Source organism: Mobula birostris, chromosome 5, assembly GCF_030028105.1.
Source record: "Mobula birostris isolate sMobBir1 chromosome 5, sMobBir1.hap1, whole genome shotgun sequence".
Lineage (NCBI taxonomy): Eukaryota > Metazoa > Chordata > Chondrichthyes > Myliobatiformes > Myliobatidae > Mobula > Mobula birostris.
The window spans coordinates 82,795,746-82,810,082 of record NC_092374.1 but is presented as its reverse complement, the minus strand read 5'-3'; positions in this window follow the sequence as shown (position 1 = coordinate 82,810,082).

Below are 14,337 nucleotides of genomic sequence, written 5' to 3'. Positions count from 1 at the left end.
TGCAATCTTCCAGTCCTCCGGGACTATGCCAGAATCAAGTAATTCATGAAAGGTCATGACCAATGCATCCATGATCACTTCAGCAACCTCTGTCAGGACTCTGGGATGTAGCCCATCTGGTCCAGGTGACTTATTCACCTTAAGACTTTTGAGTTTGCCTAGCATTTTTTCCTTTGTAATAGCAATAGCACTCACTCTTGCTCCCTGACACTCACGAACCTCTGGCACACTGCTAGTGTCTTCCACAGTAAAGACAGATGCAAGATACCCATTATGTTCATCTGCCATTTCTTTGTCACCCATTACTACCTCACCAGCATCATTTTCCAGTGTTCCATTATCAACTCTCATCTCCCGTTTACTCTTTATATAACTGAAAAAACTTTAAGTACCCTACTTTATATTATTGGCTAGTTTGTCCTCATATTTCATCTTATCCCTTCTTACTGCTTTTTTTGTTTCTTTTGTTGGATTTTAAAAGCTTCCCAATCATCCAACTTCCCACTCACTTTTGCTACCTTATATGCCCTTTCCTTGGTTTTTATGTAGTTCTTAACTTCCCTTGGCTTTTATGCAGTCCTTAACTTCCCTTGTCAGCCACAATTGCCTAGCCCTGCTATTTGAGAACTACTTCTGTGGGACCTATCTATCCTGTGCCTTGTGACCTACTCCCAGAAACTTCAGCCATGTCTGCTCTGCCGTCAACCCCACTAGTATCCCCCTCCAATCCACCTGGGCAAGCTTTTCTCTCGTGCATCTGTAATTCCCTTTATTCCATTGCAATACTGATACATGTGACTTATGCTTCTCCCTCTCAAATTGCAGTATGAATTCAATCATATCATGATCACTGCCTCCTACGGTTTCCTTTACATTAAGCTCCCTAAGAAGATCTGGGTTATTACACAACACCCAATCTAAGATAGCCTTTCCCCAAATAGGCTCAATCACAAGCTGTTCTAAAAAACCATCTCGTAGGCATTCATCAAATTCCCTCTCTTATGATCTGACACCAACCTGATTTTCCCAATCCACTTGCATATTGAAGTCCCCCATTACAATTGTGTCATTACCCTTATTACATGCCCTTTCCAGCTCCCTTTGCAATCTCAACCCGACATCTTGGCTACTATCTGGAGGCCTACATATTATTCCCATAATGTATTTTTTACCCTTCAGTTTCTTAATTCCACCCACAAAGATTCGACATTCTCTGACCCTATGTCACCTCTTCCTAAAGATGTAATTCCATCTCTTACCCACAGAGCCACACCACCACCTGCACCTTCCTGCCTGTCCTTTCAATACAGAGTATATCCTTTGATGTTAAACTACCAACTTCAGCCTTCTTTCAGCCTCAACTCAGTGATGCCCACATTGTCATACCGATCAATCTGTAATTGCGCCATGAGTTTGACCACCTTATTTGAATGCTATGTGCATTTAAATACAGCACCTTCAGTCATGCACTCTTTGCTGTTTTGACTTTTGCCTCTGTGGTACAATTTAACTCTTTGCTCTGTCTGCATTTGTACTCAATCATTGGCTTGCCTTTCCTTACATTCATGTTACACCCATCATCTACTTGTAAACCTGCTGGCTCATCCTCAGCTCTATCACACTGGTTCCCACCCAGCTGTCATATTAGATTAAATCACTCCCAACAGCTCTAGTAAACCTGCCCACAAGGATATTGGTCCTCCTGGGATTCAAGTGCAACCAGTCCCTTTTGTACAGGTCCCACCTGCCCTAAAAGAGGTCCCAATGATCCAGAAATCTGAATCCCTGCCCCCAGCTCCAATTTTTCAGCCACGCATTTATCTGCCACCTCAATCCTGAGATTACCATCCTTGAGGTCTTGCTTCTCAGCTTCCTTCCTAACTGCCTGTATTCTTTTCTCAAGACCTCCTCCCTATATTGTTGGTGCCAATATGTACCACAAACTTTTGGAAGCTCACCCCCCTTTTTCAGGATTTTGTGGACATGTTCAGAAACATTGCGGACACTGGGACCTGGGAGGCAAACTACCATCTCTGTTTCGTATTCACGTCCACAGAATCACCTATTTGCCCCCTTGATTACAGAGTCCCATATTACTGCTGCCACTCTCTTCAGTTCCCTGTCCTTCTGAGCTACAAGGCCAGTCTCAGTGCCAGAGGCATGGTCGCTGTTGCTTCCTCCAGGAAGGTCATCCCCCACAACAGTACTCAAAATGGAGTACTTATTGTTGAGGGGGACAGCCACGGGGGTGCTCTCCACTATCTGACGTTTTCCCTTCCCTCTCCTCACAGTCACCAAATGTCATAGAGGGCTATGCACTAGAGAAATTCTAGGCAGTTTCTAGAGTAGGTTACATGGTCGGTACAACATTGTGGGCCGTAGGGCCTGTAATGTGCTGTAAATTTCTATGTTCTAAGTTATCTGTTTCCTGTAATCGGGGATGACTACCTCCTTGCATCTCCTGTTTACCAATGCTTCACTTTTCCTAACAAGCCAAAGGTCATCGAGCTGCAGCTCCAGCTCCCTAACGTGGTCTCTAAGGAGCTGCATCTCGATGCACCTGGTGCAGATGTGGCCATTGGGGAGGTTGGAAGTCTCTAGGTAATCCCACACTTGACACCCAGAATGGAACACTGGCTCTGTAGGCATACCCCCTATTCTCTCAAGAATTAAATACAGAAAAGAAATAAGAAATAAGGAATGAAATATACCTACTTATCTTGCTTCCGTCTGTTCTTGCAAAGCCTTGTTGAGCGAAAGTCTTACTACTCTGACAACAGTCACTTGCACGATGACCACTCTGCTTGGTGATACCCCTCTTTTATAGAGACTGGGTTTTTAAAGCTGTATGCCAGACCTGTGTGGGAACACTTCTGTTGCGTCTGTGCAGTACTCCAATCAACGTACCACCTGTACCTAAAAAAATGGCCACAGACTGTATGTCCATGGTCTTCTGCTGCTGCAGCCCATTCACTTCAAGGTTCAACATGTTGTGGGTTGAGAGATGCTCTTTTGCACACCACTGTTGTAACGTGTGGTTATTTGAGTTACTCTTGCCTTTCTGTCAGCTTGAACCAGTTTGGCCATTCTTCTCTGACCTCTCTCATTAACAAGGCATTTTTGTCCACAGAGCTGCTGCTCACTGGATGGTTTTTTTTTTTTGTTTTTTTGCACCATTTTCTGTAAACTCTGTTGTGACTAAAAATCCCAGGAGGTCAGCAGTTTCTGAGATACTCAAACCACCCCATCTGACACCAACAATCATTCCATGGTCAGAGTCACTTAGATCACATTTCTTTCCCATTCTGATGTTTGGTCTGAACAACAACCGAACCTCTTGACCATGTCTGCATGCTTTGCTGCCACATGATCAGGACAACAGAGCGGCGTGGGAGCTGAATTCTGAAGGAAGGCAGTTTTTTTTAAAACTTCTTTGAGTGCTAGAAGGATGAGACTGTGCAGGTGCGTGACGTAACAGGACAGCGCGGAGAGTTTAAAAAGGAGACCACCCTATACAGCGGGCAGCGGAGCAAGTGGTAGCAAAGTGTAGGGCTTTGGCTTCAATGGGCTTCGGCGTTAAATGGGAAGAGGGGAGAGCGAAGCACCAACTCTTTTTTTTTCTCTCCATTCCCCCCCTTCCCCCCCCGCGAATCGGCCCGGACAGACAGGAGCAGCAGGGCTCTCACAGCTAACGGTTTAAAAAGTTCGTCTGTTTGGCGAGGTAAGTAGGTGAGTAGACTTATTTTTCCTGTTTCATTCCTGTAGAATTAGATAGCATGCCTGTAGGGTTAGTGCTTTGTTCAGGGTGTCAGATGTGGGAATCCTGGGAGACCTCTAGCCTCTCTGATGGCCACATCTGCGCCAGGTGCACCGAGTTGCAGCTCCTCAGAGACTGTGTTAGGGATCTGGAGCTGCAGCTTGATGACCTACTGCTTATCAGGGAAAGTGAAGAGGTGATAGACAGGAGCTACAGGGAGGTAGTCATCCCTAGGCTACAGGGGTCAGAAAATTGGGTGACTGTCAGGAGAGGGAAGGAAAATGCCCGGATAGTGGAGAGCACACCTATGGCTGTCCCCCTCAGCAACAAATATATTGTCCTGGATGCTGTTGAGGGGGATAACCTGACAGGGGATGCCCATGGTGACCAGGTCTCTGGCACTGAGCCTGGCGCTGTTGTGTAGGAGGGAAGGAGGGAGAAGAGGAATGCGGTAGTCGTATGGGATTCTATAGTCAGGGGAACAGACAGGAGATTCTGTGAGCCTGACAGAGATACCCGCATGGTGTGTTGCCTCCCAGGTGCCAGGGTACGGGATGTCTCGGATCGGGTCCAGAATATTCTGAAGGGAGAGGGCGAGCAGCCAGTTGTCTTGGTACATGTTGGTACCAATGACATAGATAGGACAAGGGAGGAGGTCTTGAAGAGAGATTTCTGGGAGTTAGGAAGGAAGCTGAGAAGCAGGACCTCCAGGGTAGTAATCTCAGGATTGCTACCTGTGCCACGTGCTAGCGCAGTTAAGAATAGTAGGATCAGGCAGATGAATGCGTGGCTGAGAGACTGGTGTAGGGGACAGGGCTTCAGATTCTTGGATCATTGGGATCTCTTCTGGGGGAAGTACGACCTGTTCAAAATGGACAGGTTACACCTGAACCCGAAGGGGGCCAATATCCTGGCGGGAAGGTTTAATAGAGCTGTTAGGGAGGGTTTAAACTAATTTGGCAGGGGGATGGGAACCAGAATGATAGAGCGGAGGAAGGGGAAAACAGAAATAAATCTAAGGTAGTGAGCAGTAAAGATGTCAGGAAAGATAGGCAGGTGATGGGGCAAATTTGTAGCCATTGGGATGAGTTGCAGTGCAATAATGTTACAGTGAAATCAAAGTGGAAAGTACCTAATACTGGTCTTAAGGTGTTATACTTAAATGCACGCAGCATAAGGAATAAGGTGGATGATCTTGTCGTACAGCTACAGATTGGCAGATATGATATTGTGGCCATCACTGAGACGTGGCTAAAGGATGCATGTCTCTGGGAGCTGAACGTCCAAGATACACGGTGTATCGGAAGGATAGGAAGGTAGGCAGAGGGGGAGGCGTGGCTTTATTGGTAAGAAATAATTTTAAATGATTAGAAAGAGGTGATATAGGATCGGAAGGTGCAGAAACTTTATGGGTTGAGCTAAGAAATCGCAGGGGTAAAATGACATTGATGGCATAGGCCATCAATATATAGGCCTCCAAACAGCTGCAGGGATGTGGACTACAAATTACAACAGGAAATAGAAAAGGCTTGTCAGAAGGGCAGTGTTATGATAATTGTGGGGGATTTTAACATGTGAGTGGATTGGGAAAATCAGGTCGGCACTGGATCTCAAGGGAGAGAATTTGTAGAATGTCTGCGAGATGGCTTTTTAGAACAGCTTGTTGTTGAGCCTACTAGGGGATCAGCTGTACTGGATTGGGTATTGTGTAATGCAGCAGTCCCCAACCACCAGGCCGCAAAGCATGTGCTACCGGGCCGCGAGGAAACGATATGATTTGGCGATAGGAGTCAGCTGCACCTTTCCTCATTCCCTGTTACTGTTGAGCTTGAATGCACTTGAGGTCATTACGCACGCATCATCCATGTCAGCGCAGGAAGGAGATCAACTCCTCGAGCTTGCAAATGACGGCGGGCTGAAAAGCATATTTGACATAACATCTCTGCCGGCATTCTGGATCAAAATCAAGGCTAAGTATCCTGAGATAGCCACGAAAGCACTGAAAACGTTGCTTGCATTTCCAACATATCTCTGCAATGAATGCAATGAAAACTAAATTGCGGAATAGACTGGACATAAGGAACCCTGTTCGAGTATCGCTGTCTCCCATCACCCCTCGATGGGACCGTCTTGTTGCAGGGAAACTAGCCCAGGGTTCCCACTGATTCTGCGATATTGGTGTGTTGCACTGATTTTATATGTTCATACGGGGGAAATATGTGCTGTGTGTTTAATATCCAAACGTTACTTAAAATGTTATGATGCTATTGACTTATATAACCATATAACAATTACAGCACGGAAACAGGCGATCTCTGCTCTTCTAATCCGTGCCGAACGCTACTCTCACCTAGTCCCACCGACCTGCACTCAGCCCATAACCTTCCATTCCTTTCCTGTCTATATACCTATCCAATTTTTCTTTAAATGATAATACCGAACCGGCCTCTACCACTTCTACTGGAAGTTTGTTCAAAACTTACTTCAAGCTCCCCTGTCCTCCCCTGATAATTGACTTATCGCTATATTCATGCGAGGAAAATATGTGCTGTGTGTTTAATATTAAATTCGTTAGATAAACCCTTTTAGAAACGAAATTGAGTGTATTAGCTACTTATCACTTATATTACGTTCGTGATTAACACCCCCCCGAACAGAATCACCAAAAATGATTTGTAGAAAAAAATTGGCATGTGCACGTTCACGCATGCGCAAATCATGCATGCACACTGGTGCCCGTGCAAGGCTGCATGGTCATTGTAATCTTTCTCGGGGTAAACCCAACATATTTGACTGCTACTCTTGTTCGTTGGCAACGCTACCACCCCCCTCCCCCTGGTCGGCCGGTCCGCAAAAATATTGTCAATATGAAACCGGTCCACAGTGCAAAAAAGGTTGGGGACCCCTGGTGTAATGAACCAGAGGTGATTAGAGAGATTGAGGTGAAGGAACCCTTAGGAGGCAGTGATCATAATGTGATTGAGTTCACTGTGAAATTTGAAAAAGGGAAGCCGAAATCTGATGTGTCGGTATTTCAGTGGAGTAAAGGAAATTATAGTGGCATGAGAGAGGAACTGGCCAAAGTTGACTGGAAAGGGACACCGGTGGGAAGGACGGCAGAGCAGCAGTGGCTGGAGTTTATACGAGAAGTGAGGAAGCTGCAAGACAGGTATATTTCAAAAAAGAAGAAATTTTCGAATGGAAAAAGGGTGCAACCGTGGCTGACAATAGAAGTCAAAGCCAAAGTTAAAGCAAAGGAGAGGGCATACAAGGAAGCAAAAATTAGTGGGAAGACAGAGGATTGGGAAGTTTTAAAAGCTTATAAAAGGAAACTAAGAAGATCATTAAGAGGAAAAAGATAAACTATGAAAGGAAGCTAGCAAATAATATCAAAGAGGATGCTAAAAGCTTTTTCAAGTATATAAAGAGTAAAAGACAGGTGAGAGTAGATATAGGACCGATAGAAAATGATGCTGGAGAAATTGTAATGGGAGATAGGGAGATGGTGGAGGAACTGAACGAGTATTTTGCATCAGTCTTCACTGAGGAAGACATCGGCAGTATACCGGACACTCAGGGGCGACAGGGAAGAGAAGTGTGCGCAATTACGACAGAGAAAGTACTCAGGAAGCTGAATAGTTTACAGGTAGATAAATCTCCCGGACCAGATGGAATGCACCCTCGTGTTCAGAAGGAAGTAGCTGTGGAGATTGCGGAAGCATTAGCGATGATCTTTCAAAAGTCAATAGATTCTGGCATGGTTCCGGAGGACTGGAATATTGCAAATGTCACTCCGCTATTTAAGAAGAGGGCAAAGAAGCAAAAAGGAAATTATAGACCTGTTAGCTTGACATCGGTGGTTGGGAAGTTGTTGGAGTCGATTGTCAAGGATGAGGTTACAGAGTACCTGGAGGCATATGACAAGATAGGCAGAATTCAGCATGGATTCCTTAAAGGAAAATCCTGCCTGACAAACCTATTACAATTTTTTGAGGAAATTACAAGTCGGCTAGACAAGGGAGATGCAGTGGATGTTGTACATTTGGATTTTCAGAAGGCCTTTGACAAGGTGCCACACATGAGGCTGCTTAACAAGATAAGAGCCCATGGAATTACAGGAAAGTTACATACATGGATAGAGCATTGGCTGATTGGCAGGAAACAGAGAGTGGGAATAAAGGGATCCTATTCTGGTTGGCTGCCGGTTACCAGTGCTGTTCCACAGGGATCAGTCTTGGGGCCGCTTCTTTTTACATTGTACATCAACGACTTGGATTATGGAATAGAGGGCTTTGTGGCTAAGTTTGCTGATGATACAAAGATGGGTGGAGGGGCTGGTAGTGCTGAGGAAACAGAGAGTCTACAGAGAGACTTGGATAGATTGGAAGAATGGGCAAAGACGTAGCAAATGAAATACAATGTTGGAAAGTGTATGGTTCTGCACTTTGGCAGAAAAAATAAACGGGCAGACTATTATTTAAATGGGGAGAGAATTCAAAGTTCTGAGATGCAACGGGACTTGGGAGTCCTCGTACAGGATACCCTTAAGGTTAACCTCCAGGTTGAGTTGGTGGTGAAGAAGGCGAATGCAATGTTGGCATTCATTTCTAGAGGAATAGAGTATAGGAGCAGGGATGTGATGTTGAGGCTATATAAGGTGCTGGTGAGACCTCATTTGGAGTACTGTGGGCAGTTTTGGTCTCCTTATTTAAGAAAGGATGTGCTGACGTTGGAGGGGGTACAGAGAAGATTCACTAGAATGATTCCGGGAATGAGAGGGTTAACATATGAGGAACGTTTATCCACTCGTGGACTGTATTCCTTGGAGTTTAGAAGAATGAAGGGAGACCTCATGGAAACATTAATGAGCAGGTCTACAGGTGAACCTCAGTTTAGAACAGCACAGGAACATGCTCTTTGTCCCACGATGTTAAAAGCAAAGTTTGTGAATGAAGGAAATAGCTGCCGATCCCTTCTGTCTGCACATGATCCATATCCCTCCATTCTCTAAACATTTGTGTGCCTACCTAAAAGCCTCTAAAATTGCATCTATACTCTCTGCCTCCACCACCACCCCTGGCAGCACATTCCAGCCACCTACCACTCTTTGTGTAAAGTACTTAATCAAACAATATATTTTCAATATTACTCAAATATTACTGAAATATTATATTTTCAACATTCCTCCCTGCTTAGCTATACATTCCAACTCAATAATCTCAACTATATATACAGCATACTATATAATACAACTACTATATTATTTAAGATACTTTAAGGAACTGGATATATGAGTATTTGGATAGATATGGATTGATTAGGGGTAGTCAGGATGGCTTCATGTGTTGTAAGTCATTCTTAACCAATCTTACGGATTTTTTAGAGAAAGTTACCAGGAAAGTTGATGGACACAAGTCAATTATTGTTGTCTACATGGACTTTAACAAGGCATTTGATAAGGTTCCTCTTAGGAGGTTGTTTGGTGTTCAAGATGAGGTAGTAAATTGGATTAGACATTGACTGTGTTGGAGAAGACAGAGAATGGAAGTGAATGGTTGCCTCTCTGACTGGAGATCTGTGACTAGTGGAGTGCTGCAGGGATGAGTGCTGGATCCATTGTTGTTTGTCATCTAGATCAATGATCTGGATGATAATGTGATTAACTGGATCAGCAAATTTGTGGATGACACCAGGATTGGGGGTGGTGTAGTGGACAGTGAGGAAGACTATCATGGCTTGTTGAAAAATGGCAGATGGAATTTAATGCAGACAAGTATGAGGTGTTGTACTTCAGTTAGACCAACCAAGGTAGGTCTTACACAGTGAATGGTAGGGCACTGAGAAACGCAGTAGAACAAAGGGATCTGGGAATTGAGGGGAAATTTGACAGAGGTATACAAACTTATGAGGTGTATAGATAGAGTAAATGCAAGCAGACTTTTTCTACTGAGATAGGGTGGGACTACAACTAGAGGTCACGGTTATGTGTGAAAGGTGAAAATTTTAAGGAGAACATGAGGGGAAACTTCTCTCAGGGGGTCATGAGAATGTAGAATGAGCTACCAGCACACGTGATGCATGCAAGTTCGATTTCAATGTTTAAGAGAAGTTTAGATAGGTACATGGTTGGCAGGGCTATGAAGGAACACACATTAAAGTTGCTGGTGAACGCAGCAGGCCAGGCAGCATCTCTAGGAAGAGGTACAGTCGACGTTTCAGGCCGAGAACCTTCGTCAGGACTAACTGAAGGAAGAGTTAGTAAGAGATTTGAGAGGGGGAGGGGGAGATCCAAAATGATAGGAGAATACAGGAGGGGGAGGGATGGAGCCAAGAGCTGGACAGGTGATTGGCAAAGGGGATACGAGAGGATCATGGGACAGGAGGCCCAGGGGGAAAGACAATTGGGGGGGGATGCCAGAGGATGGGCAAGGGGTATAGTCAGAGGGACAAAGGGAGAAAAAGGAGAGTGAGAGAAAGAATGTGTGTATAAAAATAAGTAACGGATGGGGTACAATGGGGAGGTGGGGCATTAGCGGAAGTTAGAGAAGTCAATGTTCATGCCATCAGATTGGAGGTTACTCAGACGGAATATAAGGTGTTGTTCCTCCAACCTGAGTGTAGCTTCATCTTTACAGTAGAGGAGGCCGTGGATAGACATGTCAGAATGGGAATGGGATGTGGAATTAAAATGTGTGGCCACTGGGAGATCCTGCTTTCTCTGGCGGACAGAGCGTAGGTGTTCAGCAAAGCGGTCTCCCAGTCTACGTCAGGTCTCGCCAATATATAGAAGGCCACATCGGGAGCACCAGACGCAGTATATCACCCCAGCCAACTCACAGGTGAAGTGTCGCCTCACCTGGAAGGACTGTCGTGACCCCACTAAGGAGCACCAGGCCATTGTCTCCCACACCATCACCGACTTTATCCGCTCAGGGGGATCTCCCATCCACTGCTACCAACCTTATAGTTCCCACACCTCGCACTTCTCGTTTCTACCTCCTACCCAAGATCCACAAACCTGCCTGTCCTGGCAGACCTATTGTCTCAGCTTGCTCCTACCCCACCGAACTCGTTTCTGCATACCTCGACACGGTTTTATCACCCCTTGTTCAATCCCTTCCTACCTATGTTCGTGACACTTCTCACGCTCTTAAACTTTTTGATATTTTCACCATGGATGTCCAGTCCCTATATACTTCCATCCCCCATCAGGAAGGTCTCAAAGCTCTCCGCTTCTTTTTGGATTCCAGACCTAATCAGTTCCCCTCTACCACCACTCTGCTCCGTCTAGTGGAATTTGTCCTTACTCTTAATAATTTCTCCTTTGGCTCCTCCCACTTCCTCCAAACTAAAGGTGTAGCTATGGGCACCCGTATGGGTCCTAGCTATGCCTGCCTTTTTGTTGGCTTTGTGGAACAATCTATGTTCCGTACCTATTCTGGTATCTGTCCCCCACTTTTCCTTCGCTACATCGACAACTGCACTGGCGCTGCTCCCTGCACGCATGCTGAGCTCGTTGACTTTATTAACTTTGCCTCCAACTTTCACCCTGCCCTCAAGTTTACCTGGTCCATTTCCAACACCTCCCTCCCCTTTCTAGATCTTTCTGTCTCTGTAGTTGGAGACAGCTTATCCACTGATGTCTACTATAAGCCTACTGACTCTCACAGCTATCTGGACTATTCCTCTTCTCACCCTGTCTCTTACAAAAATGCCATACCCTTCTCGCAATTCCTCCATCTCCGCCGCATCTGCTCTCAGGATGAGGCTTTTCATTCTAGGACGAGGGAGATGTCCTCCTTTTTTAAAGAAAGGGGTTTCCCTTCCTCCACCATCAACTCTGCTCTTAAAGGCATCTCCCCCATTTCACACATATCTGCTCTCACTCCATCCTCCCGCCACCCCACTAGGAATAGGGTTCCCCTGGTCCTCACCTACCCCCCCACCAGCCTCCGGGTCCAACATATTATTCTCGTAACTTCCGCCACCTCCAACGGGATCCCACCACTAAGCACATCTTTTCCTCCCCCCCCCCCGCTTTCCGCAGGGATCGCTCCCTACGCGACTCCCTTGTCCATTCGTCCCCCTCCATCCCTCCCCACTGATCTCCCTCCTGGCACTTATCCTTGTAAGCGGAACAAGTGCTACACATGCCCTTACACTTCCTCCCTTACCACCATTCAGCGCCCCAGACAGTCCTTCCAGGTGAGGCGACACTTCACCTGCGAGTCGGCTGGGGTGATATACTGCATCCGGTGTCTCCCGATGTGGCCTTCTATATATTGGCGAGACCCAATGTAGACTGGGAGACCGCTTTGCTGAACACCTACGCTCTGTCCGCCAGAGAAAGCAGGATCTCCCAGTGGCCACCCATTTTAATTCCACATCCCATTCCCATTATGACATGTCTATCCACAGCCTGCTGTACTGTAAAGATGAAGCCATACTCAGGTTGGAGGAACAACACCTTATATTCCGTCTGGGTAGCCTCCGACCTGATGGCGTGAACATCGACTCCTCTAACTTCCGCTAATGCCGCACCTCCCCCTCGTACCCCATCTGTTATTTGTTTTTATACACACATTCTTTCTATCACTCTCCTTTTTCTCCCTCTGGCCCTCCGACTATACCCCTTGCCCATCCTCTGGTTCTGCGCCCCCCCCCCCGTCTTTCTCCCTGGGCCTCCTATCCCATGATCCTCTCATATCCCCTTTGCCTATCACCTGTCCAGCTCTTGGCTCCATCCCTCCCCCTCCTGTCTTCTCCTATCATTTTGGATCTCCCCCTCCCCCTCCCACTTTCAAATCTCTTACTCACTCTTCCTTCAGTTGGTCCTGACGAAGGGTCTCAGCCTGAAACGTCGACTGTACCTCTTCCTAGAGATGCTGCCTGGCCTGCTGCGTTCACCAGCAACTTTGATGCATGTTGCTTGAATTTCCAGCATCTGCAGAATTCCTGTTGTTTGCGCTATGAAGGACTATGGTCAGGGTGTAGGTCAATAGGACTAGGCAACTTAAATAGCTCAGAACAGATAGATGAGCCAACTGGCCTTTTTTGTGCTGTACTTTTCTATAGTTCTATGACTAATTCCATCATCCAAATCACTGACTTGTAATGTGAAAAGAAGGAGTTCTAACACAGACCCCTGTGAAACACCACGAGTCACCTGCAGCCAACCAGGAAAGGATCCCTTTATTCCCACTCTTTGCCTACTGCCAGAGGTCAGTCTGCCAAACCACTACAGGAACCCGCCCCTCCCCCCCCCCCCCCCCCCCCCCATTATCTATGGGTTTGGTGGTGTGGATAGGATTAGTGCAGAGAGAGTTGAGAGCAAAGTGTTTGGAAGGGGTGAGGTTGGAATTGGAGAGAGGGGTGGTGAAGTTGAGACAGTTGATGTCACATCAGTAGGTGGCAATGAAAAGATTCAAAGCAGGCAGAAGATTAGAGCAAGGTGTCCAGGAAAGAGGAGGAGTGTTGAATACGGGAGAAGTGGTCATCGGTGTGGGCTGGAAAGTCCTTGCTAAAGAAGTAGGCCTGGAGACAGAGACGGATAAAGAACAGCTCAGTGTCATGGCGGGCGTGCAACTCACTGAGGGGGACAAAGGTGAGGCCGTTACTGTTCTACCTTGGAGAGGGGATGGTGAAGACCTGGCAGAGGGGGGAAGGAAGTGTTGATATCCTCCAGATGGTTCACCCAACTACTTCTTTTTCTTTCAAATGTGGTTCTTTGATGGTTGGAGCCTGTGACTGACACTTTGGTGGTGTGTTTTCAGGCAGATGGAGTGATCTAGAACTTAACTGTCTCCAAGGGTGACGTGCAAATTGGAGGCCAAGAAGCACGGTGCTTAGATTAGATTAGATTATGAGAACACTCAGTCCTCTTTTTTTGTCATTTAGAAATACATACATGCATTAAGAAATGATACAATGTTTCTCCGGAGTGATATCACAGAAAACAGGACAAACCAAAGACTAACACTGACAGAACTACATAATTATAACATATAGTTACAGCAGTGCAAAGCAATACCATAATTTGATGAAGAACAAACCATGGGCACGGTAAAAAAATGTCTCAAAGTCCTGAGTCGATCGACTCCCGAGTCCCCGATAGCAGGCGGCAAAAGGGAGAAACTCCCTACCATAAACCTTCGGGCATCATCAACTGCCGATGCCTTGGAAGCAGCTGACACCGAGTCCGTCCATCCGAAAACTTCCAGCCTCCGACCAGCCCCTCCGATACAGCCTCCCGAGCACCATCCTCTGCCGAGCATCTTCGACCTCGCCCCGGCCGCTGAAACAAGCAAAGCCGAGGATTTTGGGGCCTTCTACTCCGGAGATTCTGGTTACCACACAGTAGCAGCGGCAGTGAAGCGGGCATTTCAGAAGTTTTCCAGATGTTCCTCTGTACTCTCACGTCCGTCTTCATCAAATCAGAATTGTGCACGGTCCCCTACTTGACAGATAACAGATATTCATCACCAGAGAGGCCGCACGCGCTGCCGTTGTGCCGCCATCTTCTCCTCCCGATAGAGCAGGAGCCCGTGATCGACTTCATTTCACACCAATCTCACCAATGA